Source organism: Ailuropoda melanoleuca, chromosome 2, assembly GCF_002007445.2.
Source record: "Ailuropoda melanoleuca isolate Jingjing chromosome 2, ASM200744v2, whole genome shotgun sequence".
Classification (NCBI taxonomy): Eukaryota; Metazoa; Chordata; class Mammalia; order Carnivora; family Ursidae; genus Ailuropoda; species Ailuropoda melanoleuca.
In genome coordinates this window covers 59,497,000-59,511,657 of record NC_048219.1, presented here as the reverse complement: position 1 = coordinate 59,511,657, position 14,658 = coordinate 59,497,000, and the positions used below count along the sequence as shown (strand labels likewise).

Genomic DNA, 14,658 nt, shown 5'->3' with positions numbered 1-14,658 from the left:
TGCTTCTTCCTTTCCAATTTGGGTGCTTTTCTTTTCCTTTTCCTTGCCTAATTGCTGTGGCTAGGACTTCCAATACTTTGTTGAATAAAAATGGCAAAAGTAGGCATCCTTGTCTTGTTCCTAATTTTAGAGGAAAAGCTTCCAGCTTTTCATGGGTTAGTATGATGTTAGCTGTGGGCTTGTCATAAATGGCCTTTTATATTGAAGTACATTCTTTCTATACCCACTTTGTTGAGAGTATTTTTTTTAATCATGTATCAATGTTTAATTTTGTCAGGTGTGTTTTGTACGCACCTGATTTTTATCCTTTGTTTTGTTAATGTAGCATAACACATTGATTGATTTGCAGATATTGAATCATCCTTACTCCCTAGAATAAATCCCACTTGATTGTGGTGTATGATACTTTTAATGTATTGTTGAATTTGGCTTGCTAATATTTTGTTAAGGATTTTTGCATCTATGTTCATCAGGGATATTGCACTGTAATTTCTTCTTGTGTGATGTTTTTGTATGGTTTCATTATCAGAGTAATGTGGCCTTGTAAATGAGTTTAGAAGCATTTCTTCATCTTCAAATTTTTGGAAAAATTTGAGAGGAATAGGTTCTAACTTCTTTAAATGTTTGGTGAGAAGGATATGTATTAACTCTTCTTTAAATGTTTGATAGAATTCACCTGTGAATCTGTTTGGCCCTAGATTTTTGTTTTGGGGGAGTTTTTAAATTACTGATTCAATTTTATTACTTGTAATTGGTCTATTCAGATTTTCTATTTCTTTGTGATTCAGTCTTGTATTTTGTGTACTTCTAGGAATTTATCCATTTCTTCTAGGTTTTTGTTTGCATGTAATTGTTCATAGCATTCTCTTGTGATCTTTTGTATTTCTCTGATTCAGTTGTAACATCTCTTTCATTTCTAATTTTATGTATTTGGGTCCTTTCTTCTTTTTTCTTAATGAGTCTAGCTAGAGGTTTATTGATTTTGCTATCTTTTCAAAGAACCAGCTTTCCATTTCATCGATCTCTTCTATTGTTTTTTAGTCTCTATTTTATTTACTTCTGTTCTGATCTTTATTATTTTCTTCCTTCTACTAACTTTGGGCTTTGTTCTTGTTTTTCGAATTCCTCGAAGTGTAAGTTTAGATTGTTTATTTGGGATTTTTCTTGTTTCTTGAGGTAGGCTTGTATAATTGACCTTTCCCTCTTAGGACTGCTGTTATTGCATCCCATAGATTTTGGATAGCTGTGTGTCCATTTTAATTTGTCTCAGGGCATTTTTAAAATTTTCTCCTTGATATCTTCATTGACCAATTGGCTGTTTGTAGCACGTTTAATCTCCATGTTTGTGGGTTTGTTTGTTTGTTTGTTTGCAGTTTTCTGCTTGTAATTGATTTCTAGTTTCATACCATAGTAGTCAGGAAAGATGTTTGGTATGATTTCAATTTTTTTAAATTTACTGAGACTTGTTTTGTGACCCAACATGTGATCTATTCTGAAGAATATTCCATGTTCACTTAAAAAGAATGTGTATTCTGCAATTTGGGGATGAAATTTTCTGTGTATATGTATTAAATCCAACTGGTCTAATGTGCTGTTTAAGGCTAATGTTTCCTTACTGACTTTCTGTGTGAATACCTATCCACTGATGTAAGTAGAGTATTAAAGTTCCCCACAATTATTGTGTTATTGTCAATTTCTCTCTTTATGTCTGTTAATATTTGCTTTATATATTTAGGCACTCCTATGTTGGGTGCATAAATATTATGAATGTCATAGCCTCTTCTTGGATTGACCCCTTTGTCATTATGTAATGTCCTTTGTCTTTTGTTACAGTCTTTGTTTTAAAATTTATTTTGTTGTGGGGCACCCGGGTGGCTCAGTTGGTTGAGTGTCTGACTCTTGGCTTTGGCTCAATTCATGGTCTCAGAGGTGATGTGATCAAGCCCAACATCAGGCTCCGCACTCAGTGGGGAGTTTGCTTGAAATTCTCTCCCTCCGTCCCTCCCCCCACTCATGCTCTTTCTCTCTCTCAAATAAATAAACAGATCTTTAAAAAAATTATTTTGTCTGATATGAGTATTGCTATTCCAACTTTCTTTTTGCCTCTATTTGCATGGAAGAATATCTTTTTCCATCCCTTCACTTTTAGTCTATGTGTGTTTTTAGATCTGAAGTGAGTCTTTTGTTGGCAACACATAGATGGGTCTTGTTTTTTATACATTTAGCCATCCCATGTCCTTTGATTATTAAGTCCATTTACATTTAAAGTAATTATTGATAGGTATTACTTGTTGTAATTTAAAAAATTGTTTCTGATTGTTTTTGTAGTTTTTCTCTGTTCCTGTCTTCTTCTCTTGGTTTCTTTCCTTGTGGTTTGATGCCTTTCTTTATTGTTATTTTGGGCTTCTTTTTCTTTACTTTTTTTGTGGCTCTATTGTAGATTTTTGGTTTGTGGTTACCATGAAGTTCATATATATATACCTATATATACTATTTTAGTCTGATAGTTACTCAAGTTTGAATGCATTCTAAAAGCACTAAATTTTTTTAAGTCCCCCCCAAAGTTTTATGCTTTTGATGTGGTATTTTACATCTTTTTATTTTATGTATACCTTAACTACTTTTTATAGTTACAGTTGCTATTACTATTCTTGCTCTTTAACCTTCATCTTAGCTTTTTAAGTGGCTGATTCTTTGCCTTTACTATATATTTGACTTCACCAGTGAGATTTTTTCTTTCATATTATTTTCCTATGTTTAGTTTTGGCCCTTCTTTTCCACTTAAAAAAGATCCTTTAACATTTCTTATAAGGCTGGTTTGGTGGTGATAAACTCCCTTAAGTTTTGGCTTTCTGGGAAACTCTTTATCTCTCCTTCAATTCTGAGTGATAATCTTTCCAGGTAAATTATTTTTGTTTGTAAGTTTTTTCTTTTTCAGCACTTTGAATATATCCTGCCACTTCCTGCTTTTTTTTTTTTTAAGATTTTTATTTATTTATTTGACAGAGATAGAGACAGCCAGTGAGAGAGGAAACACAAGCAGGGGGAGGGGGAGAGGAAGAAGCAGGCTCATAGCAGAGGAGCCTGACGTGGGGCTCGATCCCATAATGCAGGGATCACTCCCTGAGCCGAAGGCAGACGTTTAACTGCTATGCCACCCAGGCGCCCCGCTGCTTTTTTGTTTTGTTTTAAGTAGGCTCCTCACCTAACACAGGGCTTGAACTCACGACGCTGAGGTTAAACCTGAGCTGAGACGAAGTCAGACAGTTAACCAAGTGAGCCACTCAGGCACTTTCTGCCACTCTCTTCTTGCCTGCAAAGTTTCTGGTAAAGGATCAGCTGACCGTCATAGCATTTCTCTCATATGTGACTATTTGTTTTTCTTTTGATGCCTTTAAGATTCTCTTTTAATCAGTTTCTGCACAGCAAAGGAAATAGTCAACAAAACAAAGAGGCAAACCATGGAATGGGAGAAGATATTTGCGAATGAAACTACAGATAAAAGTCTGGTATCCAAGCTCTATAAAGAAATTCTCAAATTCAATACACAAGAAACAAATAATCAAATCAAAAAATGGGCAGAAGATATGAACAGACACTTTTCCAATGAAGACATAAATGGCTAACAGACACATGAAAAAATGTTCAAAATCATCAGCCATCAGGGAAATTCAAATCAAAACCACATTGAGATACCACCTTACGCCAGTTAGAATGGCAAAAATGGACAAGGCAAGAAACAACAAATGTTGGAGAGGATGAGAAAGGGGAACCCTCTTACACTGTTGGTGGGAATGCAAGTTGGTACAGCCAGTTTAGAAAACAGTGTGGAAGTCCCACAAAAAGTTAAAAATAGAGCTACCCTATGACCCAGCAATTGCAGTACTGGGTATTTACCCCAAAGATACAGACGTAGTGAAGAGAAGGGCCATATGCACCCCAATGTTCATAACAGCATTGTCCACAATAGCTAAACTGTGGAAGGAGCTGAGATGCCCTTCAACAGATGAATGGTTAAAGAAGATGTGGGCCATATATACAAGGGAATATTACTCAGCCATCAGAAAGAATGATCACCCAACATTTGCAGCAACATGGATGGGACCGGAGGAGATTATGCTAAGTGAAATAAGTCAATCAGAGAAAGACAATTATCATATGGTTTCACTCATTTGTGGAACATAAGGAATAGCAGGGAGATCAGTAGGAGAAGGAAGGGAAGAATGAAGCGGGGGTAAACAGAAGGGGAAATGAACCATGGGAGACTGTGGACTCTGGGAAACAAACTGAGGGTTTCAGAGGGGAGGGACGTGGGGGGATGGGCTAGCCCAGTGATGGGTGTTAAGGAGGGCACTTATTGCATGGTGCACTGGGTGTTATATGCAAACAATGAATCATGAAACACTACATCAAAAACTAATGATGTACTGTATGGTGACTAACATAACATAATAAAAAATTTGAAAAAAAAAGATTCTCTTTTTATCTTTAACTTTTGCCACTTTTTAAAAGATTTTATTTATTTATTTATTTATCTTTTTTTTTTTTTTTGGAGAGAGAGAGAGCACGAGCAGGGCAGGGAGGGGCAGAGTGGGAGGGAGGAACAGGTTCCCTGCTGAGCAGGGAACTAGAGCTGGAATAGGCACAGACCATGGGTGGAGGACGCTGGATGCACTGCACTAGAGCCTCTTTTGCAAGACAGATAAAGCTTGAGTGGGTGGGTAAGGGCCACAGGTGTTCTGGGGCCTGCTGCACCTGAGCAGTCATGGTAAGACAGCTGGATTAGGTACAGGCTGGAGGGTCTTGGGGCACGACCATGCTGGGGCTGCCTTTGCAGGATGGCTGGAGCTGGAATAGGCATGGGCTAGGGCTGTCCCAGAGTGCACCATACCAGGCTGCCCTGGCAGGATGGCTGTTGCTGGAGTGGATACAAGTCGGGAGCAGAGTGGGATGACCCTAACAGGTTGGCTACAGCACCTGGATCCAGCTCTCATCCCTACTATCATAGTGGAAAGGAAACATAAAAAATGGCACTTGCTGGTACCTTCAACCATACAGAAAGTTCCAGTAGTTCCCCACCCATTTGGTGGATGCTTTAAGAGTAGTAAACGGATTTCCTTTTTTAATAGTCTAGTTTCCCTTTAAACCACTGAATATTCACTGTGTCCCAAGGTCAGCAAGTGTCCACACAGACCCCTCAGTGATATCCCTCCCTACTGCAGGTCATCACATCACAGGTGGGGGTTCCCATCGTTACCATGTCTTCAGCTCTCCTACTCTTCTCTGTGTGGTCCCTCTAGTGTTTGTTGTGGAGAAGCTGTTCAATCAGCCCTCAGTTCTTTAGGAGGAATTGTCTATATATAGGTGTAGATTTGGTGTGAATGTGCAGGAAGGTGAGCTCAGCCCCCACTCAGATTATATCTTCCTATACCACCATCTTAGACTGCCTCAGACACTTTCTTTCTTTCATCTTCCCATCTTTTGCCTTCCCTCCTTCCCGCCTGTTCTCACAAACACCTCAGTTTACGAGCGAGAAGCCCATATGACATCAAGAACTCATGACGCCCTGAGATTTTGGACCCTTTGGTGAACATTCCAGGGAAGCCTGGATCAGGGAATTTACAGCCTTGCACAGTTCATGTATTGATCCATTTTCTTAGACTGTGTTGCATCTATTAACCCCTTTTTAATCAACACAAATGCTGGCTTTGAAGGCCTTGAAGGTATAATAGCAACAAACAAGGCAAATGTAAATCAATCACTTTTGCCAGAAGAAGCTCATTGATCCAATACTAAAGTCATAAATTTGAAAATCCATTAATCTAAATGAACTATCCTTGAAAAGTTTTGGAAACATGGATAAGGGGACCTTTCAACAATGGAGATTAACAATCTATGGGCATACATATTTATCACCTTGAACCAGATGTAACAGGCAATGGAGGGGGGCTAAATTAATTAACTGTCATATTAATTTCACAAATTAGATCGTGGAAACAATGGTGAAGATACTTTTTTCAACAAATGAGATCCTCTCTTATAATAATTTTTTTTCTGGTGAATGGGATCAAGGCAAGCTGAAGAATGACCAAGAGTCCTGAGGATATACTTGCAGTTAGTGTCTATAATCACCATCAATGATAACGCCCAAAGCAAATTTTACTCAGTTAAGGGTGGAAGAAGAGGAAAAGACAGGTGAACCTGTGTTGAGGGATGTGGGTCAAGGGGAACATCAAAGCCTTTCAGGAAGTAACATTAAGACCCTATGGTTTTCTTTTTCAAATTCACAAATATGTGATGCTAGTATCAACTATCCAGGTCTTAGAGGATGCTCATTTCTTCTGGCAAGTACACATCCTACAAATATTAAATCCTCCTAAATTTTAATTTGTACCCTGCTCCCCAGGCTGAACTGAAGCTAGGTTTTCTCTCTAGTGGCTCAGCCCCCACTCAGATTATGAACAAATGACAGATACATTACAACAAACACATCATGCTAGTTCATTGCCTCACATATTTGGGTAATACAAATTTCCTATTCTTTTTTTTTTCTGTACTTCTCCTCCCACTCATGCTTGCTCACTCTCTCTCTTTCTAAAATAAATAAATAAAATCTAAAAAAAACACAAATCTTAGTTTTATTGGTTTTTCTATTCTCTATTTCACTTGTTTCTACTGTAGTCATTATTTCCTTTCTTCTGCCGACTTTGGACTTAGTCGTTCTTTTTCTAGTTCCTTGAGATGTAAACTTAGGTTGTTAGACTTCTTGTTTACATAGGTGTTTATCAAATAGCTTTCCTCTCAGTACTGCTTTTGCTGCATTTCACAAGATTTGGTATATTGTGTTTTTGTTTTCATTTGACTTAAGATACTTCTTAAATTCCCTTTTGATTTCCTCTTTGACCCAATAGTTTTTTAAGAGTGTACTATTTAACAGAATATTATTCAGCTATAAAAAAGAATGAAATCTTGCCATTTGCAACAATATGGACGGAGGTAGAGAATATAATGCTGAGCAAAATAAGTCAGTCAGAGAAAGGCAAATACCATAGGATTTCACTCCTATGTGGAATTTCAGAAACAAATGAACAAAGGAAAAAAAGAAAGAGAGAGAGAGAGACAAACCAAGAAGCTGACTCTTCACTATAGAGAATAAACTGATGGTTACCAGAGGGGAGGTCAGTGGGCGGATGGGTGAAAAAGGTGATGGGGATTAAGGAGGGCACTTATCATGATAAGCACTGAGCAATGTACAGAATTGTTGAATATTGGTCTTCGGTACCAAAGACCTTTCTACTGGATCTTTTAACATAATAATTACAGAGCACTTGATGGAAGCCAGCATTTTTGTTTGTTTGGGGTGTTTCTGATTGTTTTATAGTTTTTTTAAAAATTCTGATAAATCAGGAAATGAGTTTAGGAGTAGGGGTGATACAAAAGAGGGAAGCGATGGGGTGGGGGTCAGGATAGGTGGCAGTAGTGTCTCCTTCACCCCCACTCCTGGTGTTATTTCCTTAAAAGAGACAGACAATCATGTTCCAGAATGGGTGGCTGAGTCCTATAATGTGTCTGTCTAATCAATATAGGAGGAGATGTCTATCTCATCAGGCAACTCAGTAATATTGACCTCAAAGTGATCCCACACATCATTGAGAATCTTGGCATCATTCTCATCTGACATCTTGTGAGAATGTGTGTATTCTCATTGTATCAGGAGCTTGCAGAAATTCCAAATTTTCAGGGTACCTTCAATTCAGTCTTTAAAAAAATCAGTAATGTAAACATTGATTTTTTCTTACCTCTGTGCTATGTCAAAGATTTAAAACTTGATGTGGCATGTCTCCTCTAAAGAGATTGGTGCCTTTGGAACTCAGTTTACCTGTTTGCCCTGTGTTGTCAGTTCTTAGATGCGTTAAAACATTATGACTTTATAGAATATCAGGTCCTTTCTGTAAGGGTGAGAGAAAATAAAGACCTCACACTCTTTTTTCACTTTATTAGTTACTACAATTTTACCAACCTATTAATCTTTGCCAAAGACCAACATTTTGGATGCTTTGACTCTATTTTATATTTGTTTTCTATTTCATTAAGTTCTGCCTTATTTTTTATTTTTCTTCCTTACATGTTTTGTCTACTTTCTAACTTCTTGAGATTGGTATTTAGCTAATTCTTCCCTAATACATGAGTTTAACATGATGAATTTCACAATAAGAAGTGATCTACCCATACCCTACAAGTTTGATATAAGGATTATCAGTATTTTTCAGGTTAAAATATTTTAGTTTTAATATGAAGTCTTCTTAGAACCATAGATTTTTTTTTTAGAAGTGGAATTTTTAATTTACATACTCATGGGGACTTCCATTTATCCTTGCATCATGGTTTCTTAACATGTATCAAGGTAAACCACACTCTGCTTGATTGAAATCTTTTAAGCCGGAAAAACATTTTTCTACCATATTTTAGCACAATTGTCTATATAGTAAATAACTATTTTTTCGGTTTTGTTAATCATGATGCTCAAATCTTTAATATTATCACAGATTTTATAGGTTTGGTCTATCAAATTGTCACAGAAGTATTGTAAATGTTTCTTTATAATTGTAGTCTTCTCTATTCTTATAGTTATTCCCATTTTTGCTTATTTCGAGGTTATATTTTGGGTACAGAAAGATTAACAGTTTTAAATCCTCCTGAAAATTGGGGTTTTCATTTTTTCTGCATCACTCTTCATATCTAGGCAAAATTTTTTCCTTAATATATTTTTCATATGGTACTATATATTACACAACACACATAGATTTGCACACATTATAATATTTCTATTAATTCTCTGCTCTACTCTCATCTAGACCATTGGCATTCAAAATGATTATTGATACAGTGAGGTCAATATCTACCATATTTGTTACTGTTTTCTATTTGTTGCTCTTGTTCTTTGTTCCTATTTTTGTCTTCCACTCTTTTTCTGCTTTTTGTGGCTTTAATCTAGCTTTTTATAATTCTATTTTTCTCTCCTTTCTTTGCATATTGGGTTTTTTCTTCACTTTTTTAGCATTTTCTCTAGAGTTTATGATATTTATTTACAACTCATCCAAATCTACTTTGAAATAATATTATATTGTACCACTTCACAGGTAATGTGAATACCTTCAAATAACAAAATAAGCCTAATTCCTCCCTTCCATTCCTTGTGTTGCTGCTGTCATTTACTTTGCTTATATATAAGCATACAGAGCATATATCTATATCTATATCCATATATATGTAATACATACCAAGACATATACACAAGTATACATAATCAAATACATTGTTGGCACTGTAATTCTGAACAAACTGTAACCTGTTAGATTAATTATGAATAAGAAAAATCAACACACATGTCTTTTTCAGCTGAAAAATTGCAGTAGGCAGATATCAAAACTGAAACTGCTTTACCTCTGTGCTCTCTGGAAGGGCTAGTGCATCCATAACTTTTTGCTTTTCACAATGTGTAGCAGAATGTTAAAATGAGACTTTTCCTAAGAACTTCAAGTTAGTTCAAAAGCTGAATACACTAGATGCCAAATAAAAACACTTTCTAAAACAACATGATACACTATTATTTTTGGAGTTAAATGAATAGAACATGGAAAAAAACTTCATCTTTGTTAAATAAAGCCTCCTTAACCTCCATAAGTTTAGGAAAACATTTTTAACAATTCTTCCTTTGCCAGTATTGTGCTCCTGTTACTTAGAGTTACAAAATAGAATTATAAAAGATTTTTTGCCTTGAAATAACTATATACAAGGAAAACTGGAAGAAAGACTCCAAATTTATTTTTTCTTCCATTGCTAAATACTAATAAAAACATTTTTATAAAGATTTTATTTATTTGTCAGAGAGAGAGAGAGAGAGAGAAAGCACAAGCAAGGGGAGTGGCAGGTAAAGGGAGAAGCAGGCTCCCTGCTGAAAGAGGAGCTTGATGAGGCACTGATCCCAGGACTCTGGGATCATAACCTGAGCCGAAGGCAGACACTTAACTGACTGAGCCACCCAGGCATCCCTAATAAAAACATTTTGCTGTAAGAACTATTATATCGTGAATGAGATTGAGAGCAGGAGGATGCTGGGTTGTGTCAGTATGCCATTGAAGAACTTACACCATACACAGATGGTACAAAAACAATGATGTTCTTAGTTCAGCTTGGTTCAACTCTCAATAGCCAAGTTTAATTTTAGGACTTAAAAAAATCTGGTTCTGATAATGTTGTATATACTTTTGGCAATATAACAGACTTCTCAGCACTAAATATTGCAAGAATATACTGTGTATGGTGGGATCAGAATATAATCAATTGTTGCTTTTGCAGACAACCAAGCAGTTCATTTATAACATTACTTAATACCCAACACATCTCACTTTATGTTACAATATTTGCTCCAAAGATCCACCAAGAGAGAGAACTCTGATTTGCTCTTAAAATATCCAATAATAATGGGCCCTTCGTTTGGATTATATGTATCAGTAAAATGTGCCTCAGGTGTTGCACGAAAAAAATACTATTTTTCAATTTTAATAATATCAAGTAAAGTCAATTTTAAAAGGACATCCAATTTCACCAAAGTGGTATAAGTAGGGGTAAATTTTTATATAATAGTAAGAAGACAATATGTAAGTTCATATTGAAAAACAAATTGCCCATAAAACTGAAAGGAAAAGGGGGATTTAAAATTTTCAATGTGAAATTTTATTTTCTGATATTTTTAACAGTTTTGATTGTCATAGTAGTGCTATATTTTTATAATGTAATAAAATTTCAATTTTTATAACAATAAAATTTTTGATAGCATATGGAGAGTGAATCTATAACCATTGGCAGGTACTTAGTTTTTACCACTGTTACTGCCTGCCAAAAAGCCAGTTTCACACAAATAGAGTGGTGAAGATGGAACTGACACTTAATGTCTACTTAATCCACCCAGAAATTTCTGAAAATGTTTGTAGCATTTGCTAGCTTTTTAAAAATGTGATGTTGGTTATGACTTCTTTGCTTGTTTTTAATAAAAATTCACTGTTGACTTCGTATTTTTCTATTATTTCGAGCAAACCCCAAATTATATAAGCAACATGCTCCCCCATCTGCCTACATCATAGAATAAACAGAGAAAAAAATAACTGCAGAATTGAAACAAAATACTAGTGATTATTTAGGGATGATATACGTATTTTTATCGTTATGAAGGAATACTTACATTAGTAGTAAGAGTAGTTCTTTAAATGGGGGCTTAGAAAAGGAAAAAAAGAAAAGAAAGAGCAAGTAGAAGTTAAAGAACAAAGCAGAACAAAGCTGTCCCCTGACGCCCCGGGGGACAGGCGCCCCTAGGAGACAGGCAGGCGCCGGCCACCACCGCTCCCGCATTCCCGCCCGCCACTCTCTTTCTCGGACCGAGGCGGTGGAGCCGACTGCGCAGGCGGCTCCGGGCTTCAGCGCCCAGACAGCCGAGGCGCAGGAACCGCACGCACCTGCTGCGCGCGCCTAGTGTCACACGTCCCGCTCTCCCGCGTCGGGGAAACAGGGGAGACTCCCGCGGTTAGAGCCGCAAAAACTGTGCGTGTACTTTCGATTCCGGTCCTCCGCATCCCCACCCACGGCTGCATGGCTGTAATATCCGGCAGCTCTCCCGCTTCCAAAGGGAACAGGCAGTTTCCTGAGAAGCCAGACGCAGGCGGAGCGCCTGAGGGGCGAGGGAGAGCGGCTGAGAACTTGTCCCTTGACTGCAGTGCCCGCGCCACGTAAGTTCGCTCCTAAACTTGGTTTTGCAGGCACGTTTCGGTAAACAAACTAACAAGAACGGCATACGCCCAAGCGCAAGCTCTGAGCTGCCCGGAAAGGTGGCGGGAGGCCGGCGCGGGGAGCTTAGCTTCAGCCGCTCAGCGTGTCCCGTGGACCCGGGGCGCCTGCGGGGCGACGGCGCGCGCGCCGCGTCTCTGAGGCGTCGTTCCCCCTCAGGCATCACCGGGAGCCGGGCGCGGGAGAAGGACTGGTGCCTGCCGCCGCGGCTGCGGAAGGGAACTGAAGCCTTTCTCCAGCTGGATGGGGGCGCCTCCCCCCACAACAGCCGCGGGGGGCGCTGGGTGGGGTCGCTCCCTCCTGGGGCGTGTCCTGCCTGCCCCCTGCCGGGCGCCGCCGGGAAGACAGCCTGGATGGCCCTTGCGTCACTGACCACTTAAATCCCGGAAGGTTGTCTCCTGTTTGTTTGTATTATTCGCATTTTATATTCCATAGAGACAGCGGAGGTGTATGGAGTTATTCAGTCTCATGCTAATCGATTGTTAAAAATAATTCTAAAGTTTAAGCGTATTTATCTTGCTCTGTTTATAGTGTGCTCCATACACAAACTGTATCAGAATATCTTTTTTTTTTTTTAAGATTTTATTTATTTATTTGGCAGACAGAGAGACAGCCAGTGAGAGAGGGAACACAAGCAGGGGGAGTGGGAGAGGAAGAAGCAGGCTCATAGCAGAGGAGCCTGATGTGGGGCTCGATCCCAGCATGCCAGGATCACACCCTGAGCCTAACAAACGCCTTAATGACTGAGCCACCAGGCGCCCCGTAACAGAATATCTTGTGGTATTTGTTGAAAATATGGATTACGGACATTTTTAACCATCCTTCCAGATGATTCTTATAGACAGTAACTTTTGGAAACTATTGACTAACTCCGTCTAATAGAACTATCTCATTCTGCTTATTTAATTTGGATTTAAAATCTTCTTAGCTTGGATACCTCAGTCCTGCTTTGCAGTTAAAAAACAAAACAAAAACCTTTGTAATCTCTTATATTTCTCCCAAAGCTTTTAAAAATATTAAATCCAAGAAAAAAAATCTACAGTTTGTTCTATAACACAGCAGTAAAACTCTTGCATTACTCCATATTTTTTACTCTCTAATACCTAATGAACTGATTTTTTTTTTCTGAAGAAAAGGATATTTAGTTAGCCTAGAATTTTCGGTAATTTACCCCTGACAGAATGTACTGACTCATTGCTTCAGTTGCTAATTACAGAAACAGTACATTAGGCCTTGAAAATTAAAAATAATTCATTGACAGCCTATTCGTTGTTAGCCTATACAGCTGTGGGTGAAGAAGGAATTATTGTTTTACCCTTAATATTGATAAGAAAATCAACGCTTGGGGCACTTGCGTGGCTCAGTTGGTTGGGCATCTGCCTTGGGCTCAGGTCATGATCCTGGGGTCCTGGATGAGTCCCGAGTTGGGCTCCCTGCCCAGGAGGGAGTTTGCTTCTCACTCTCCTTTTGCCCCTCCCCCCTGCTCGTGCTCCCTCTCTCTCTCTAAAATAAATACGTAACATTTTAAAAAAAAGAAAGAAAGAGAAAATCAAGGCTTACTTGGTTCCTTTTTCAGGGTTTCACAGACAGTAGGTGATTTGAACCTTCTAATTTGATCCTGGTAGCCTGACTCCAGATGCTGTGCTGGGACGCCCCAACATGGCTCTGTATTCCTTGTGCCGGCTCATCCTGCATTAGTGATCCGGCTCCCGTCAGCCCTTCCTGTTGTGCCTCTTCTGCCTGTTTTTCCTTCTCATGAGATGTACCCTTTCCTTGGTTGCATCTGTCATTCTCCTTCACACTCACATTGACTCCTGGATGAGAGAAGTGTCACTATTCCTGTCCAAATGGAATTCTGTCTTTTCTGTCTCCTCAGATACTTAGTTTTATTTACATAACAGTTACAATGTATTAGGCATGGTTTTAGGTTGTCATAACTATCATGAATTATTTAATACTCCCAATGACCTATAATGTAGTTAGTATTACCATTTTATGAGAATACTTACAGAGGTACAAAGAGATTGTGAATTTTTTTAGTGGTCAAACAGCTAGTAAAGAATGGATCCAGTATAGGAGCCCAGGCATTCAGGCTGTAAACACAGTATGTGATGGTTCCTCTCTTCAGTTGTCACTCTTGTTCCTGCTCTAGTTTTATTCCTACTGGAGCTCACCCCCTCTATTATCAATGCCTTCAGGCAGCTTTGTATTATAAGCCAAAAGGCCATGGGTGTTTGCCATGCAATTAATAATTTTTTGTTTCTCAAAAGAAATAAATGGACAGTGTCTAATATCACAAAATGTAGAGACAACATAGAATGTTGAGAAGTGTATGAAAAAGCGTTCTTTATCCTGATGTTATGCTTAGTTGCTCTTTAATATTTCATTTAGTGTCTCAAATGAGGTAAGAGAGATGTTACATGTCAGCATTCGTCTGTCCTGGATGATGCAGGATTGTGCTTAGGTATTGTACAGACTCAACAATGGTACAGGAAGCAGATGCTCAGTTGTACAGAGGGAGCTCAGCTTTGACTTTTGGGCTAACCTTTGGGGCCCCTTTGAGCCTGAGGGTGTCTTCCACTGGGCTCCAGGACTGCCTGAATGACTGTAAAAGAAACCCCTCCTTGGATGGAGAGCTGGAAATAGTGTAGAACACTGTTGCTCAGCATTGTCATAGAGAAAATAAAGGGACAAAGCTCCATGACTGATCTCTGTCTCTTTATCTCATGAAATGCTCTAGTCACTGAGAGAAAAATATTCAAGCTTTCCTAGATGTGGGACTCTGTCAAATCTGGGCAGAATCTCAAACATCCACAC

General features: G+C 38.4%; 1 protein-coding gene across 1 annotated transcript in view; it reads left to right on the top strand.

Moving 5' to 3' along the window:
- The first annotated feature begins 11,446 nt into the window (after positions 1–11,446).
- LOC100470056 (guanylate-binding protein 6) overlaps positions 11,447–14,658 on the top strand; it is a 29,745-nt gene continuing 26,533 nt past the window's right edge. Inside the window, 1 exon segment of the mRNA XM_034653832.1 lies at positions 11,447–11,783. The gene's annotated coding sequence lies outside the window, so the exon portion shown is untranslated.